This window comes from Podarcis liolepis, assembly GCF_965112155.1.
Source record: "Podarcis liolepis genome assembly, chromosome: 1".
In the NCBI taxonomy this organism is placed as follows: Eukaryota; Metazoa; Chordata; class Lepidosauria; order Squamata; family Lacertidae; genus Podarcis; species Podarcis liolepis.
Genome location: NC_139554.1, coordinates 114,697,964 through 114,716,493, shown reverse-complemented (window position 1 = coordinate 114,716,493; position 18,530 = coordinate 114,697,964). Strand labels below are relative to the sequence as shown.

The 18,530-nt window shown below is 41.0% G+C and overlaps 1 long non-coding RNA gene across 4 annotated transcripts; it reads left to right on the top strand.

The window, feature by feature from the left end:
* The first annotated feature begins 318 nt into the window (after positions 1-318).
* LOC310704282 lies at positions 319-18,079 on the top strand. 4 transcript variants are annotated; one of them, XR_014524700.1, is made up of 4 exons: positions 319-389; positions 14,160-14,449; positions 15,899-16,004; positions 17,140-18,071. It is a non-coding gene; the product is annotated as an uncharacterized lncRNA (long non-coding RNA). The 4 variants fall into 4 exon arrangements; XR_014524701.1 differs by lacking the exon at positions 319-389 and adding an exon at positions 13,097-13,124; XR_014524702.1 differs by lacking the exon at positions 319-389 and adding an exon at positions 13,427-13,760.
* The last annotated feature ends 451 nt before the right edge of the window (positions 18,080-18,530 follow it).

Sequence of the window (18,530 nt, the reverse complement as noted above, 5' to 3'; positions counted from 1 at the left end):
ACTTTTTAAGAGGGCTCTGAAGTAATAAACCCAACCGCATTAATACACTGTAAAAGAGGGAAGAGAGAGAGAATGGAAACTGCTTTGATAGAAGGATTGTGGCGGGTACACTCTGCGTACACATCACGAATGTACCCTCAGTATATTTTAGTCCCTGTGAATTTTGCAGATTTTTGAAATGCTACAAAAACTAGCAAAACATGCTTCCTAGAGGTGACCGTACAGCATATATTAGTCTTTATTTAGCATTTTTATTTAGCCTTGGAAGGGACAATGCTACAAGAAGAAGAAGAAGAAGAAGAAGAAGAAGAAGAAGAAGAAGAAGAAGAAGAAGAAGAAGAAGAAGCAGCAGCAGCAGCAGCAGCAATAATCACAGAGATCTGTAACAGGTGATGCTGCTCTGAGGGGTTATTTTTTAATTCATAAAAGCCTGTGTGATGTGCACCACCAAAATGGAAGGGAAATGGCAGGGAAGCCATGGAATTGACAAGGCTTCTCTGCCATCTTAATGGTTTTATCAGAAAGTGGGGAAAGTCAATGGTATTGATGGTGGAGCAGGTGGAGAGGTGACACAAACTCACTTTGCCAGCTCATACCTGAAAGGCTTGTGCTGCACTTACAATGGAAGCTCCCAAAATCACATTTAAAAACACACGCAGCAGCAATTCAACACTGGAAAATAACATGGAAAACCCAGGAGGAGGATTGCTGTTTGGAGTATAGGAATAAATGAGTGAGCAAATTGTGTAAATGCAGGAAAGAAAGGGCGGTGTGGAAATACCAGTACTGTTAAGCTTCAATCATATATTTTTAATAAAAAAAATTAATAATTTGTTTTGGAATTCTTTCTGTTTCTTAACGTGTGTCATCCATAGATCCATCCAGTGACTCATAGGAAGTATGCCATGGGAAGCAAGTCTGTATATGGAATAAGTTGCAATATATCTCAACGTGTGACTGATTTAAACCCACAGGCAATGCCTTGACTTGTGGAGTGGACGGTATTTATGGATCTAATGCATTATATTAAGCAAATAGAAACTCCATAATAAATGAGTAGTCATATTGATAAGTTAAAACATTCCCCTAAATAATAATGGATACAAACCAAATATATTTATAACTTCCTTAAATTTTATTTTGAAAACTTTGGGTTACTTACAACAACCTGGACGTTCAAATAATTTTTTTGACAGAAAGGTTCGGGGGTTGGGGGAAGTGGGGAAGTAAATCACCTTCTTTTTGTAGCATGTATTAGAAAATGACCTGGCAAGCCAATTCTGGCTCTCTTAAGTAATTTATTTATTTGCAAATATAGACATTCTATCCTCACCTTTATTACTGAATGAGGATGTTTTTATTTGCCTAATGCATTAGACACATAAATTTCTCCCACTCAGCAAATCAAGTTATTGCTTACCTACAAGATACATTAGGAATGGGTTTAAATCACTCATTTTTTTCCAAGATATACAACAAGCTGGTTCCTGTCCAGCTTTGTAATATATTCACAGTTGAAAACAGCAAGCAGATGTTCTTCAAAGCTCATTGTTTGTTGAAGCGATGCCCAATGCATTGTTTGTTTGTGGGACCATTTGTCTTTTCTCTGCCAACAATGTTCTCACATCAAGAGTACATGTTCTAATATGTATTGTCCACAATTACTATCATTGAAATGAATGGCTGCCAAGTCATTCCAGTGCCCTGGGAACATAGATACTGCTGAAACTCATTAGTTCGCCACTTTGTTTAAAGCAGAGATGTGTACTGCAGCAATGGGGAAGGGAGCCTTCAAAAAGTTAAGGTATATTCCCCCTCCCCTCTCTCTCTCAGCTACTGGGCCATGGCATAATGGGCTGTTTCTGCAGCAGTATTGTCTTTTTGGTATTTGCTACTTCTCTCTCTTCCTCTCTCTGGCAATTGGAAGGCCATTTGGAAGATGTTAAGAGGGAGGAGCGAAGCTACCAGCATGAGTTTGACCAAACTGCGGGAGGCAGTGGAAGACAGGAGTGCCTGGTGTGCTCTCGTCCATGGGGTCACGAAGAGTCGGACACAACTAAACGACTAAACAACAACAACATGAGGGAGGAGCATTTAGCCCATAATACATAATGCTTCCCCCACCCCCAAGAAAAACCTCCAGTAAAAATACAAATGCATCCTAATTTCAGGAAATGAGAGGTGCATGCAAAGGAAGTGATCTGATTCATCACTAGTGAGTTTACTATACCCTGGCTAAACTGGCTTAAAGCACCTGTCTAACAGACAGGAAATCCTGGCTTTTATTTCTGTGGTGCTTTGAGAGCTAGCCTTCTGATTACATAGCTCAGTGGCAGAGACCACATATTTTGTATGCAGGATCATAGAATTATAGATGCAGTGCAGGAGTCTTTTGCCCAACATTGGGCTCAAGCCCACAACCCAGAGATAAAGAGTCTCAAATCATGTCAAAAAACTGGGGTCATGCTCTACATGGATAGTGGCATGAGGGGGGGGGAGCTGCACGCCACCAGCCAGCTTGTTGGCGGTCCACGCTCTAGCGAGCTTCCCGCCTGCAGTGGCGTGGGGGGAGCGGCTGCCCGCTTTGCCAACCCCCAGCAACGGCCCTGCTGGGGGAGATGGCGCGAGTGCAATTCCCCCTGAAAAAACCTCAACCACTTTGGGCCATCTCTCCCCTCATTTTCTTTAAATTTAGTCCCCCAAAATAGGGGTCGTCTTATACATGGGGGTGCCTTATGCAGTGGTACCTCAGGTTAAGAACATAATTCATTCTGGAGGTCCGTTCTTGACCTGAAACTGTTCTTAACCTGAGGTACCACTTTAGCTAATGGGGCCTCCTGCTGCCGCCACACCGCTGCTGCACGAGTTCTGTTCTCATCCTGAAGCAAAGTTTAGTAACCCGAGGTACTATTTCTGGGTTAGCGGAGTCTGTAACCTGAAGCGTCTGTAACCCGAGGTACCACTGCACACGGAAAAATACAGTTCATTTTATATCTCAACATTCCTACCAAAGGAGCCCACATAGCACAGTTGGACACCAGACTGAATCCTTGGATACCTGCTGCTAGTCAGAGCAGTCAGTCAGTACTGAATTAGGTAGATCCATTGCTCAAGTATTCTTTCCCTGGACCCACTGCAAACTTGTAATGAAGACTTTCTTTCCCACCTCTTTCCATCCCGAAGCTCCTAACTGGTTTGAAAAACTGGAATCTTGATGAGCCACATAAGAAGTTGCCTTGAGGAAGCTCAGCTTTGTCTAACTGGCTGTAACTCTCCAGGTGCAGCGGTTCTCAACCTGTGGGTCCCCAGACGTTGTTGGACTACAACTCCCATCATCCCTGAGCTCTGGCCTTGCTAGCTAGGGGTGATGGGAGCTGTAGTTCAACAACTTCTGGGGACCCACAGGTTGAGAAAGGCTGCCAGGGTTTCAGACAGGAGCCTTTCCTAGCCATACCTGGTGATGCTGAGGCTCAAACCTGGAATCTTCTGCATGCAGAACATGCTTTCTGACACGAAGAGGTGACCCTTCTTTAGCACCTTTTGTTTATGCCCTTTATTATTAATAATAACTATTAAATAAATTTTTATACCGAGGTTTACAACACAAAAATCACAATATCAAAAGAATACATAATAGAGGAAAAACAAACAAAGACAACCCCTGTCTGCCTGATTTATAGTCATGGATAGATGTGTACAGGGCCCAATTTAGGTCTGATGAGGCCCTAAGCTACTGAAGGTAATGGGGCCCTTTATATGTCCAGCTTTCTTTTGTCAACAACAAATTGTTGCTGTTTTTTTGTGTTGAATATATGCTATGTGGTAATTTTTGGACCTAATAGGTATCTAAAGCCATTTGCCACTGTTGCTGTATGCAGGTGTTTTTTTTATTTGTTTTTTTATCTTATATTTTAGAAATGTACATCCAGGTTTGGTTTTTTCCTTTAAATTTTTTGGAGCCCCCCAAGAGAGTGGGGCCCTAAGCTATAGCTTGTTTAGCTTATACAGTGGTGCCCTGCAAGACGAATGCCTCGCAAGACGGAAAACTCGCTAAATGAAAGAGTTTTCCGTTTTGGAGGTGCTTCGCAAAACGAATTTCCTAAGGGCTTGCTTCGCAAGACGACAATGTCTTGCGAGTTCCTGCTGGTTTTTTCCCTCCCCCCCCTTTTCTAAGCCGCTAAGCCGCTTATCAGCTGATCCGATCAGCAGATAAGCCGCTAAAAGCCGCTAAAAGCCACTAATAGCACTAATAGCGCTAATCCGCTAATCCGTCAATGGGCTTGCTTTGCAAGACGAAAAAACCGCTAGATGAAGAGAATCACAGAACGGATTCTTTTCGTCTTGCGAGGCACTACTGTACGTAAATCTGGCACTGGATGTGTATTCTATCAGGTTTTTTAAAAAACAACCCTCAGAGTAAAACTGGGTGGAATAATTTTTTTTAAAATGCTCAAAATTTGAAGCAAATGGACAGGCGAGAGAGTAAACGGACAGGTGTCAGTTGGTGAGAGAATCAGTGAACATCTGTCTAAGTGTCTTTTCTGCCATCTTGCTTTTCCAGTCACTTTGTTCCATATCCACTCATGCCCAGTTGTTGTGGTTTTTCCTCACAACAGGCATGCCAGCATTCCATGGCCACTGGGCATGCTCAGTCCACATTGGGACGCTTGTGGAAGGTTACCCTGTCCTCTATCTCTCCCCCCCCACACACACACACTGTAAAAGGTTTTTTGAACTTTTGCAAACCTCAGTCTGGTGATACTGTGTGTGACTGTTGCTATTTTGTCTACACAGGCAATGGCACCCCAAGAATTGAATCAAAACTAAAATACTATCAAGATTTTATTTTATTTTATTGCTTCCCTGACATTCAAGAAATCTGACATTTAGTAGCTATACATGATTGGGGATTTGTTTTCCTAGCTTATTTGGAAGACAGTTAAACTTTCCTCTTTTTTGACTCAAGTTGCTTTCATTAATATTAAGCAATGGTTTAGGCGGAACTAAACCACAGAGCGTTTTTACTTTGCAATTTTCTAATGTTTTCAAATGCTGTCTAATATCTGTAATGAATCAGATCAGTTCTGAAGCATCCTGTCAAAAAATATAGCTCTCCGCGAATGGTTTTATTAAATATTAGCCCTTATCATTCGCTGCCTACTGTACACCAAAGCTTTCGCGCTGATGAAATTTCTGGGGGATTATCTATAAAAGCACCAGCTTCAGGAATGTGATCTGAATTTTAATGATGGTGCAGATCTAAATGTTACTTGGGCTGCTGTGTGCAGAGAAAAAGAAAGGCATCGTCAAGCGATGCAGTCTGTGGAGACTGTTGCAGTCCCCAAATTGCCTCCATCCTCAGTCTGTAAGCATCAATAGCCAACGGATATGCATTCGTTTTTCTATTCACCTTGCAAAGGAAAGCCCAGCGGTTCCATTGCCTCCTCCATTTAGATCAACAAATGCTCTTAATGTGCCGCAATCCCACATCACCTGGAACTGTCGGAAATGTACTTTGCTTTCCTGGCAGGCTCTCTAATTGCTTTCCATACATATGTGGCACACAATCAGAGTTTTACCATAAGCGCTTAACAGTGTGATCTCAGGCACGCTTCCTCTGAAGTAAGCCCTGCAGAGTTCAATGAAACTTACTCCCAGGTAAAAGAACATGTATGCGGCCCAAACAAAGCCATGTTTAATTTGCTAAGAGGTTTCCCTAACAGGCTTATAATTCCCAGAAACCCCGTTGGATCCCTTTGTAGAACTGGTGTTGCACTGGCTTGTTAGCTTTTAGGTATGGAAGCTGGTCTTAGGGACAAGTTTTTATTATCTAGAACTTCGTCTCTAAACCACACTATTTGCCTCAGTTCCTCAGGCTCCCCTTCTGCAAAATTCAGGCATGGGGATCGGCCCTATATCTTCCCCTGTGAAGACAGATGCAAATCATTCAGCATCTTTACAATCTCCTTATTCTCGTTTAGTACACCTTTCACTTCCTTGTCGTCCAGGGGTCCAACCACCGCCCTAGGTTTACGCCTACTAACATATTTAAATAACATTTTCTTGGCGATCTTAACGTTTTTAGCGATTCTCTTCATTATTGTCTACCTGCACTTCCTTTGTCAACGTTTGTGTTCCTTTTTGTTCTCATCATTTGAAGGAAGCCTTCTTGCCTCTAATAGCTTAGAATCATAGAATCATAGAGTTGGAAGAGACCACAAGGGCCATCGAGTCCAACCCCCTGCCAAGCAGGAAACTTCTTTAGCATCCTCTTAGCTTGGGTGGTACCCAGTGTTGGATTTACGTATAAGCTAAGCAAGCTATAGCTTAGGAGTGCCCCCCCCCAAAAAAGGGAGAAAAACTGGGTGTACATTTCCAAAATATAAGATAAAAAACAAATAAAATAAAACCTACATACAGCAGCAGTGTTTGTGGTGTGTAGGTTCCTATGATATAAGTAATGGGCCCCGCCTGCTAGCCTGCTCCCTAAAATATCACTGATTTTAGATACCTATTAGGTCCATAAATTACCATAAATTACCTCAGGTTAAGTACTTAATTCGTTCTGGAGGTCCGTACTTAACCTGAAACTGTTCTTAACCTGAAGCACCACTTTAGCTAATGGGGCCTCCTGCTGCTGCCGCACCGCCAGAGCACGATTTCTGTTCTCATCCTGAAGCAAAGTTCTTAACCTGAAGCACTATTTCTGGGTTAGCGGAGTCTGTAACCTGAAGCGTACGTAACCCGAGGTGCCACTGTATAGCATATATTCAACATAAAAAACAGACAAAGGACAGCTGGGATATAAAGGGCCCCATTACCTTCAATACTTTAGGACCTAAATCCAGCCCTGGTGGTACCTTTTCTGCTTTGAGCTCTACACTTTAGTTGAGTCACTTTTTGGAAAAACACAGAAAACAACAACAACTCCCAAGCATTTTGGAGTAGTTTGGCCCTCTTGACTTTGCCTTTCAACTTCCTTTTCAATTAAAAAGGATCAGACATTAGACTTAGATTTAAAATTCGGTTTCTGTTCTTAACTATATTACCATGGTGACATTTTCCAAGAAAGCTAACAACTGCATCCTTCGACTCTGCCGGTCATCCACTAGTAGGGCTTCTTGCCCTAGAGATTTCTCATGCTTGACACAGAGATTTAGCAACCCATTCTAAAACAAATTCCTAGAATCACTGAAGCTCTACTGACCAATCCCTGGTGGCCCTGGTTGGAAATTGGAAGCTTTAAGTGCTTGCAAGCTCTTGGGCATTTGTATATTTAGATCTGTCGCCAAGTCCATCTCGTTGCTCTTTTAGTATGGAGTGACCTCTAGTGAGTTAATAGAGCTTCATCATGCATCACTAGAAGGCGGGGGTGCGCGATGGTTTGCATCACCAGTACTTAATTGAAGGTACACAGCCTCAGCTAATGAACAGAGAGTCTAGTCTACACCTTTACTGTTCTAAATATCAGATGCAAAATGTTGTTCCATCTGGGCCTGAAGTTAAGACTTGTCATCTGGACCAACTGATTAATTCATCTTGGTTTTGGATAGAAACAGCATTCTGGCAAATTTCAGGTTAATGTTCAAATTCATGTAAGTCCTGTTTTTGAAAAAGAAAAGGCAAGTTGTTTGTGAGGTTACGTGACTACAAGAGTGGATCGCTAATTAAGGGGTGGACATCATCCATTTTTTTAGGGCTACAAGAATCTACCAGGGGCTGCATGCTGGTGGCAGGCTGAGGCAAAGCAGATGATGGATGGGGTCAGAGAAAGAAATGTTCTGAATTAACTAATCTGGAATAATCTCTCCCCCCCCCCCAACTCACTTTTCTGCCTTACCTATTCTTCATGGGCGTAGCCAGAATTTATGATGGGGGGGGTAGAACTGAGCTACCTGTGAAGTAATTGGTCAGTTCGCCTATCGTTCAGTTGGCTTGCCAGTTGCATCACTAGAATGCGCCACAACATCATCCAAGTGACCTCAGCCAGTGTGGTGTAGTGGTTAAGAGTAGTTGACTTGTAATCTGGTGAACCAGGTTTGCGTCCCCACTCCTCCACATGCAGCTGCTGGGTGACCTTGGACCAGTCACACTTCTCTGAAGTCCCTCAGCCCCACTCACCTCACAGAGTGTTTGTTGTGGGAGAGGAAGGGAAAGGAGAATGTAAGCCGCTTTGAGACTCCTTCGGGTAGTGAAAAAGTGGGATATCAAATCCAAACTCTTCTTCTCAGCGAGCATTTGAATTTCAAATATTCTGATTATTTCTACTTTTAGTTAAGTATTTTTACTTATTTGCTTGATGGGGGGGAGCTGCCCCCCTGGCTAGACCTATAGTATTCTTTCACACCAAGACTCACAATTCTCCACAAAGGTTGTCTTCATTGTACCATAATATTTGAAAAGCTGCTTTTGCATAGGGCAAGCTCCATTGATACTTAACACCAAGCTACAGAAAAACAGGTATTCTGCCTACAGTCCATGGCAGAGAAGCATGCCAAGGTGGAAATGTAATCGGTTTTAAGCTTTCAAGTCTGAAGTCCATTCCACTGTGAATAACACACCTATGGAGAGCTCTCTTTTGCATTCATTGCAGACCCAATGTTTTCCAGCAATGGGATCTTGGAATAAACTTACTGAAATAGCTTCCCTCCTAGTGGCAGACATATGGGGGAAAAGGAAGGAGTGCAATTTCAGAAACTACGAGATGCTTGGCAGCCCGCATTGTTCAAGTACACCTCCCAGTGTTCAAGTGAGCCTTTAAAAATCCAGCTTGGACACAAAATTAAAAACAGCTCTCTGAGTAATACTCAAAGCAAATCTATGAATGAAGATTTTGTAAGTGGTTTGAACATTTGCAAAAACAACTATGTATTCTATTGTTGTGGTATAACTAGGAATTATAAGACATATTCTGCAAGCACAGCTAGAGCTTAGAACTGATTTATATGAGATTACACACTGTGTTTGTACTAAAAGGTTGTAAAGCTGCGCAAGAGCATTTAGCTGTTATTGCCCATTTCATTGGCTACCAGGTTATATATTTAATTTTGGCACCATTTGTTTGTTTTTAATTTTCGCATATAAATGTGAAAGAAATATACTACGTTCATCTAAACCTCGACTTCATTTGACCGTTTCTAATGTCTGTTGGTCTTCACACCCTCAACAAATGGTACAGCAGGCTCCTAGCGTTGGAAGCACAAAAAATGAAATTGTGTTTTAAAGAACAAAGAAGAAAAGGAGAAACCAGTGTGATAATCAGAATGCTTGGCACACTTTTCTGAGAAAAGCCCCAGGAACACTGTAATCCAAGCATGGCAAAGACCAGCATTATCAGTCAACTTCTGATGATAGATAGATGATAGATAGATAGATAGATAGATAGATAGATAGATAGATAGATAGATGATAGATGATAGATAGATAGATAGATAGACAGATAGATAGATAGATAGATAGATAGATAGATAGATAGATGTTAGATAGATTGCAATATGCATCAATCAGCCCTGTGCTTCATTTCATTTGTAAAGGAGGACAGAAACATTCAAATTGCTTTCCTTCAAAACTATTGGGGGATGGGAACAATCTTCTTCTTAAAGTTTGATGGGAGCATAACAGTTTCTGATTTTGCGTTCACTCCTTTCAGTAGAACTTAGGCAGGAAAATGTCCCGTGAATTATGCCCATTGCATCTGTAGATGAATGTAACATCTCTGGATTGACCCATCCAGGTGTTATTACTGGCTTACAAAGTAAAGTCTTGAACAAAGAGTACACACAAAACTGAAAAGTGCCCTAGGCAGGCCTTAATATTTCATAAATCAAGACATAGCACAGCAATACAAGACTCCTGATTGGCTAATATGTGGAATCTGCAGAGTGACTAATACAACATCACTCACTTGTCAGAATTTATGGGACTCATCATCACTTAATTAACAGTATAAATATTTTTTAAAAACATTTTCAAATAAAACTTTACAATTGTAATAAGACCCTGCGCTCTGCTAAATGAGTTATGGGACATTAATTTACATCCAGTTGTGTTGAACTGAAGTGTGAATGAGCGTGCCATAATTCACGCTTGTCATGTCTTATTGCTTTTTTTAAATAAAAAAAAATCCAACAAATTATCAAAATTTAAGCGGGGGGAGGGGAGTCATCTTTGTTAGAAAACAGCACCGAAACAGATTACAGATAGAATTCTCGTGCCTTGTTGCTGCTTTTGTTTGTGCTTCTTAAATATTTTGAAAGCTCCGATTTCTCTAAACTTTGCTTTTATGGATCATCACTGTCAAATCACACAAAAATCTGGCATAAGCTGGTTGTAGAAGGAGTTTGTCCACAGTGGCCTTGATCTGTGGTGGGAAAACCATGTTATCATTCACAGGATTCAACCTTCAGTGGGTGAGTGGTGCTGTCACCGTTTTGTTTTGTTTTGTTTTGTTTTGTTTTGTTTTGTTTTGTTTTGTTTTTTGGCTACACCAGCATAAGGGACCAAGAATTTGGCCCTTGGGGGTACAACAGGACTTTGGACTGAATGGATTCAAAGCCACGAACACCATGCCCCAATCCCTGAAGCACTCCAATGCTACTGCCACTGGGAACTGGGGTCTCCATTATGGTGGAGCCCCCTGCCACAAGTTGTGCTCTTCTCTGCTGACAGAAGCCAGCAGAGTATAGCTCTTCCCTTGTGACATTCCCCCTTCCCCCAGAATGCACTGGGTCAAGCATCATTTTAGGACACTCTGGAGAAAATGCCTTGGTGGTCACTTTTTTGCAGCAGCAGCAGCAGCAGAAGATGCTCTTTCCCCCAGAATGTTTTGGTGCTTGGTTGTATATGAGGTACGTATTTGCATGTTGAGGTGTGATGGCGTGCCAGCTGCATGGAGCTCTGTGGCGAAGGAGGAACCAGCAAAAAGCACCTCTCTCCCATCAGGAGGAGCATCACATGAGTAGAGTGCTGGTCACAGGATCTCAGGATACAAGCCATTGTGTTTGAGGTCTGCTCAAAGCCAACTGCAACACATGGTTAATAATGTATTATCAATAGGTCATCATACAAAATTTACAAAGCATAAACATCCACATATAATGTGTGTATAGTTATGCAAAAGTCCATAAACAAGAAATAGTAAGCGTAATAAATTGCTGCCAGGGGACACCGTAAGGAAGGCCGGATGCCTATCAATAGTCAATATCCAGCAATATTGCAGTGGTAGGTGCTTCAACATGTAGAATGCAGCAATGAACAGCAAACAAAACAGGAACAGAACAGAACAGTGTTTCCGGAATAAGAATTTATCTGCTGATGAAGAATCATCCTTGGAACAGTTGACTTATCCCAGAAACACTGTTCTGTTCTGTTCAATTTATTATGCTTACTATTTCTTGTTTATGGACTTTTGCATAACTATACATACATTATATGTGGATGTTTATGATTTGTAAATTTTGTATTATGACCTAACTACAGTGGACGCTCAGGTTGCAAACGTGATCCGTGCGGGATGCACGTCCACAACCCGCAGCAGCGCATCTGTGCACATGCAGGTTGCAATGCAGCGCTTCTGAGCACGTACAAAGCACAATTTAGCGCTTCTGCGCATGCACAGCCGCCAAAACCTGGAAGTAACCCGTTCCGGTACTTCTGGGTTTTGGTGGTCCGTAACCCGAAAAAACACAACCTGAAGCATCTGTAACCTGAGGTATGACTGTATTGATAATACATTATTAGCCATGTGTTGCGGTTTGATTTGAGAAGATTTTTCTATATTGCAACACAGGGGTTTTGTCTCTGTTACACATTGTGTTTGAGGTGACAGGAAAGCCCCCCCCCTGTGGAGCAATCCATTGTCATCAAGGGAATCACATACATGTGCAAACCAGTACAAGACATAACACCCTGTGTTCCCAGAATGTCTCATCCAGACTTAACGGGACAGTCCGTTCTAGAATGTTTTGTAGTTCCGCTCTTCGTAAAAAGTTCTGTCTAGCTTCCATTGCCACCCTCTTTACTCCATTAAAAACCATACAAGCTTGGATCAGTCCAAGTCTTTGTGGGTTATGGGCACATTCTTTGCTTTCCAGCACATTGCAGCCCAAATGATAAAAAATGTAATGACCCTGCCAGACTCTTAAGCATAAAGAATGGGAAGCGAGGCTTTCCATCGCTAGCTTTAACGTGTGTGTGTGTGTGTGTGTGTGTGTGTGTCTACCAGGCTACTGCGGCCTTGGCTAATCTTTCGCCTGTAGTCATTTAATTACCCTGCATTTGATTTCCATTCGCTTTTCTCTTCGGCCGATTTCCAGAAGCTCTGCTTTTGGGGTTCCTGTTTTTCTAAATTTTATTATCAAAACTGTTACAGCAGATTCCATGACCAACAAACATGGAAGCTCCTGGAGAGGTTAATAATGCTTGTGGAAATGGTCAGAAGGAAGGTAAGAGGATGCAGAGAGGGTGCCCTCTGTGTAGTTAAACATCTCTTGTAATAATAACGCACTGTATTTATGTCTAAGGAGAAGGTGCCAGGGAGCAAGACAGCGCATTATCCATCAGTTTCAATGTGCAGGGTGCTTTGTAAGCTGCGTCTCACACTGCACCCTGGGTATCTCCAAGCACAGCCAACATGTTTTGATGTTAGAGGTCCACTTCATGTACTACAAGATAATACTACAACGTATTATCTTAAAAAAGAAGAAGTTGCCAGCCATTTTGAATTTCTCAAAATAAAGAAGAAAGAAAAACAACCAGAACAACAAAATGGCAGCCAATTCTCCTCAAACAGAATTTTGTCCACCCATGAGATATAACTCAAACAAAATAACTGATTTTGAGGCAGGTGAAATGACTGAGACTCTTTTCCTGAGATCAGGATAATAAGGAGGGAAAGGAATTGCTGAACTAATAAATTGAACTGGAATACAAAAAAGGGAGGTATGGGGAGGTCCGGGAAACAAGTAAATGAAAGATAAGTGATGTAAAGATGGAATTATTTTTAAATGTTTTTTATTTCCTATTTTTTTCTTTTTTCTTTTTCATTATGTAATATTGTGAAAACTTTAATAAATATTTATTATAAAAAAGAGAGAGAGAGAAATGCTCTTTCTCAATTTCGTAAGGTACGACGTGTCCTTCTAAGCTGGTTTCCGGCTCTGTTCTATTGGTGCTTCTCTTATTTTTTATTATAAATTTCTTCTTTTCCATGTTCACATTCACACCATACATTTAACATACTCTTATACCACTTCCCTCATAGTTTGATAAACGTGATGTGAGTTGTTCAGAGATGCCTCATAGGGCTACAGTTCCAAGGACCAGGACTGTAGTATTGTCACCAATATTTTTGCTGCTCATGGCAGCCATTTTGTGTTGGCACCCATGGCATATATATTTTTTCAAAATATGAGTACCAGCACCAAAAAATCACTTTGAGGGGGGGGGTGAAATCCCCAAAAAGGATGTTACTGTTTTTCTGTATGCCACAACAGCTGCGAGGATATTGTTAGCGAAGAATTGGAAGAAACAAGATTTACCAACTATTGAAGAATGGCAGATGAAGATGATGGACTATATGGAACTTGCCGAACTGACCGGGAGACTCCATGACCAGAGAGAAGAGATGGTGGAAGAAGACTGGAAGAAGTTTAAGGAATATTTGAAAAAATATGTTAATATTTAAAACTTAGAATAGCTTTGGAAGTGGATATAGGCTGTAGGGTTAGTAGAAGATAGGGTATTTTAAAATAGTATTATTTGTAAGTGATAACATGTGAAGTTATTTTAAGTGTGATTTTAAAAAAAAAGATGGTTAGAAATTATGATATATGTAAGCTGCTAAAGATGAAGTAAAATGGAAATCAGATAGGTGGGACTTGGGGAAGCCCACTTAACAATGTTTAGAAAAATAAGGATATGACAAGAATTTGTTTGTATTTTTTGTCTTTTCTGTTTGTGTTTTTTTATTTGTATTATAAAATGAATAAAAAATTGGGGGGGGGACACACACACAAAATCACTTTGAGGGAATCCATCACTGCTAAGGTCATATGAGAGTGATGCTCTTGTGACCTATATTTACTTTTCAAAAGAAGAATGTAACCCTTAATCTTAGTAACGCCAGCACTTCATTGAACAATGTTCTTTTCTGTTCACAGCCTGGAAATACAAATAGCTCTCCGAAGGGTTGCGCCATTGTGTGGTGTATAAACAAATAACAACCCGGTAACTGTAATGTGGCATTGGTGTATGTTTTACCTCAGATGAAAAAACTGGGCCCAAATAATTTGTAAGGAGATACGTCCATGGAAAAAGTGAGGTCTGCAACGGAAATATCGAGACCATGCCCAGGTCTGTGTGCGTGATTTATTGCATTGCCGCTCCTATAGTAAATCTGCAACTCTTCCCATGAAACTTCATCCCTCCAGCCTGTAACCTTCAAGCCCAGGTGAGCATCTAATAATCCAACATTCTCCCCCTTTCCCCCTTCTTTAAAATGAATTAAAACTTATCATTAAGCAATAGAGCGTGTGTGAGAGAGAGGAGAAGAAATCTAGATTTGAGCAAGGTTCAATTACGAATCAAATGAGCTCCTCGGAATTGGCAGACGAGCCAATAGCTTTCTTCCCACCCCAATTTATGACTCTCTAAATCCTTTGTTATTATTATTATTTTTAACATTGCCCTCTGCAGACAACGTGGTGAAAGCTATGGGGCTACCAGGTCTAGGGAGGAGCAAATGGCTTGACGGTCATAAGCTTGATATGTCTGAAAAGAGACAGCTTAGGCTTCCATGGTGAAGAGAAAGGCATTGAGGAATGCACTCATTTCTAATGTTTATAAATAGGTATTGAGCCACTAATGCACAGTAAATACCTACATTCATTTTTTAAAGTTTCCTCAAGAACAGTAAGTAGATCAATTAGAGAGGACTACAAGTTCAGCATCTTTCCATGTACCATTAGTTGTTTAGTTAAGCAGCAGACAGTCCCTACACTATCTTTAATCTCTCTCTGGTGCGTCCCCCCCCCCCTTCCGCTTCCCCCTTTTCTTTTTCTCCTCTCTTCCCAATCCAGGAACTCCTCTCATTAAAACTAACTCTTCTGAAATATGCAACACTGGCTAGCTAGCCTCACTTACTAATGGCCTCAAATTGATTCTTAATTACTTGCGATTTTGGATGGCATCCAATTAAAATAGCTGAAGTTTCCGGTCTAATGTGTATTGCTATGCCCTCTCGTAAGCAATGGCTGCTATGCAAAAACCCTTCAGAATTAAAATCATACCTCGTCGTTGGGGCTTTTTTTTTTTTTTTTTGTATGGAAAAAAACCTTCCTGTGACAATTTATCATCAGGCTATAAAGGAAGGCAGCCCAACACTGCGAGGAGGGGGGGGGGAATTACATTTGTGCAGTGGCTCTGCTTAAGAAAAAGAAGGAACAGATGATACTAATTCAGAAGACGAGCAGGAAATCTTTTCAATAATTCACTGCATCTTTCCCATAGAACCATGCGTGCTATATATTTTCTAGGCTTCTGCTTGGGCTCTAGGGTGCTAAAGATTTCGTTTTCATGTTGGGTTTTCTCCCATATACACACAGAGAGATAAATGAGTAGCTGCAATGAGAGGCATTATCTTTCTGATTATAAGAGAAATCAGAATAGAGGTGCTGGTTTGTGTGTTGAGTTTAATAATAAAAAGGCAGGGTGTCAGAACATGAAGATCGTGTAGGGGACTGTTAGGTGATAGCGGTGTGGGTCACATGACTAGCTTTTGTATTCAGCATCAATAATTCACTGCCTGCATGTGGGAATTGATCCCAGCCAGGATATCCCCAGAGGAGCTTACACACTGAAGCTGAAGTCACACTCTTTCCCTTTCTTTTTTTATCTGCAGATTAACATAGCCGGATCAAGAGCCTTTGTCTCTTGCGAACATCTTTTGCCCCAACATTTGCACCCAGGAAAAGAAAGAAAGAAGGAAAGGCTCTGTGTTTATTTGGGTAATGAATTGCAGTAATTAATGCACACATTGATTCCGATCCCAACTTTCCCCCTTAAAGGTCATTTCCATATTTAATTTATAGAAAGCGCTTACAATTCCTTTTCAACAGAGCACAGCCCAGAATTCAAGAAAAAAATATCCGGTGCCTGCTCTGTGGAAAGATGAGCGAGCGATGAGGGCAAGGGGTGAATTTCATATCATATTAAAAAGAGGCTGAACTGCAATGATTAGAAAAAAACATATTTGCTGTTTAGAGGGAGGAGCTAACAATGGAGGCTGTAACTCAACCTGCTAAAGAAAATAATCTCACTAACTTTATGAAGATATATTGGATTTTTACAAGTGCTGGGATTGGTTCCTGATATCAGGACGCCATTTAGAGAATTTTACTATGAATCTTGTGGTAATTTTAAACTTTTTGTGTGTGTTATCAAAACAATAGCAAGCATATTACGTCCCACTGATTTCAGGTGGAGCATTAAATGCATGCTTAATACTGATACAAGTTTACCTGGGTGTAAGCTTCATTTAATGTAGTGAGACTTACTTTTGAATAAGAATGCATAGGCTTGTGATATATATCTCTTCCCCTGAAATTAATGCGACTAAGACTGCAATCCTATGCACAAATACCATAACGTACTTTGAACAGGATAGGACTTACCTCTGAGTATATATGTCTAGGCTGGTGCTGTTACAGCGCTTAAATTTGTCTGGATTGTGCCATGCATGTTTTGACTATGGGGCAATCCATATTAAAACACACATAAACATCCTATATATTCCTTTTCTTTAAGAAGCATCATTGTTCTGGGAGTTCCACAAGGCATGTAAACATGTCACATATTGCTTACAACTAAAAAATATCTTTCCGTTCTAAAAAATATAGGCCCCTCACTTTACAATAAACTATCCAGTTATGACTCATTAGGGAAACGAAGAGGCAAAATTGAAATGAAATGAAATAAAGATTTCTGACCAGAAAAGAGGCATTTCTGAGATGCAAGACGCTTAAGATTCTATTTGTGGGCAGCTAAAGATGTGATTTAAAACACACAGTGAGAAGCTCTGAAATATCCTCCCTTGTATTACCCTATAAGTAAAATTTCAATGTGGTTTTTTTTTCCCTTAAGGAAGGGAAATTGTATGGACCAGAGATGTATCTGAGGAATGCAGTCAGATGTTTAACTGAAATGCACAGGTGCTGTAAATGTGAAAATTAAATCTCTTCCCCACACCCTCCACCCCGGCAGAGACACACACTCATACAAGGACACAAAAAGGAAGAATTATTTGGAAGCACACGCCAGCTAAAGGAATACCTGATTAACCTTTCACTGACTCCTGGGATCACGTGATACAAAGCTTGCCTTCCTCCTAGAGTGATGGCTTTAGAAGAAGATGTTAAATTTAACCTCTGGTGCAATGATAAATTGACAATAAAAAATTCAATGGCTTGGTAATTACCAATCACTTTGGACATCGGCAACATTTTTCAGTTCTGTCAGCACTTATTGGCACAAAAGCTTCGGCTGAAATTCTCCCAGTCTCCCTTCTTTTTCAACTTTGTTTTGCACGATGCAGATTAAATCTGCCACCCTATTACGGATTCATTTTCCTAATTTTTCATGTCTGCACCATGCCCCAGCTGCACAAGGCTGATAATTGTGGAGTCCAGCCCTGATGATTAACATCAGAAGAATTAATTATGCCTGCCATTAAAATTCCAGGTTGCACGTGGTGATCAAGAAAAATTAAGCTTCTCCCGGCCTCTAAATCATCTCACCTTTCACAGGAGTGATAGTGCCTCGACAGCTAAACTGCTGTCTGTGTTTGACTAGAGGTCTAAACTATACACCCATTGCAAAACAGGCTAGATGTCCTGCTGGTAATTCCTGACATTCAGCTTGACTTGCTTAAACAACAACAACAGAGGGCATAGCATAACCCTATAAACAAAGCCCCCACTATCATGGATGCATGTTGGGGAATTAAAAAGTATATGGTGGAAGAAGCAGGAGCCTCACATGCCTAATGTCAGCAGCCAGAGTGCCACCATTTTCGAACACTTGCTAAAGTCAATCCACTATTCTTTAGCATAATCCTTTAAATGAAGCCCCCCCCCCCAGCAGACAAAATTGTGGGAATAGTGTATGGTCATATTCACACCTTATATTTAAAGCACTATGATACGACTTTAAACAGTGATGGCTTACACCAAAGAATTCTGGAAGCTGCAGTTTGTTAAGGGTGTTTAGAGATTTGGAACAGTGGTTTGCGGAGGGCCATAGTTCAGAAGGCAGAAGCTGGGAAATACTGGATGGGGAACAGCTAGGAAAAGAAACACTGGAAGAGAGAGGGTTAACGGGTTCACTGTCTCTGGACAGCATTCACCCCCACCTTCCCCAAAGAGACTGAGAGCTCAGTAAGTGTTAGAACAGAAAGCATAGAGGGTACAAGCTCAGATTACAAGACGTAGGAGTGATGTAGATTAATAGGGACGGAAAGGCAGAGTGAGCCTTAA